We start from the raw sequence: 785 nt of genomic DNA, 5'->3' as shown, positions 1-785 counted from the left end.
GTGTGTGTGTGTGTGTGTGTGTGTGTGTGTGTGTGTGTGTGTACGTGTGTGTGTGTGTATTAAATCATTCTCTAACCAATTACTCTGATATAAGACCAGAGTTACAGTGAGTTAGTGGCAGTGACATACGTACGTCCGCACGTAGCTATGTATGTATGTATGTATGTATGTATGTTAGTTAACAGAAAATGAAAGGGAGTGAGTGATTAACCTACACTTATTGAAACCGCTTTCCTTAAAGATACATATCTCAATGAAACGCGTCTTCTAAAACTGTTAGATCTTTCAAGGGATATAATTCACATAAATAATCCAAACGAAGGAAGAGTTATTTCCCATGCCATACGTATTTCCGTTATAACGTTATAACGTATAACTGAATATAGTTTTTTGAAGCCAAAGGTGAATTAATTTAATCAATTTACTTTTTAGTATTTCAAGATAGTTTTATGTAATTTTGGTAAATATGTCTGTTAAAATCAGACGTCAGTGTTATCCTCACTTTTGTGTAATTTAGACGACAGTGTATTCATTGTATCTTGTATGTATATATATTAGAGTAGGTGCAAGCATATGAGAGTAGATGCAAACATGTGACACATTGATACAAATCTGTAAATGTACAACCATCCAGATTTCTGAGTACCTTATTATATTTTCTAATATATAATACCTGTACATCACCTCCAAACATTCTAACATATATACATACATACATACATATATATATGTGTGTGTTTGCGTATGTGTGTATGCACGTATATGTATGTATGTATGTATATATA

General features: G+C 32.4%; 1 protein-coding gene across 1 annotated transcript in view; it reads right to left on the bottom strand.

Annotated features, from left to right (window-relative positions):
* The window catches only part of LOC106872568 (uncharacterized), a 20,647-nt gene that overhangs the window by 7,959 nt on the left and 11,903 nt on the right, over nucleotides 1–785 (bottom strand). The gene's annotated exons all lie outside the window — the stretch shown is intronic.

This window comes from Octopus bimaculoides, chromosome 10, assembly GCF_001194135.2.
Source record: "Octopus bimaculoides isolate UCB-OBI-ISO-001 chromosome 10, ASM119413v2, whole genome shotgun sequence".
NCBI lineage: Eukaryota > Metazoa > Mollusca > Cephalopoda > Octopoda > Octopodidae > Octopus > Octopus bimaculoides.
This window is presented reverse-complemented; position numbering and strand designations above follow the sequence as displayed.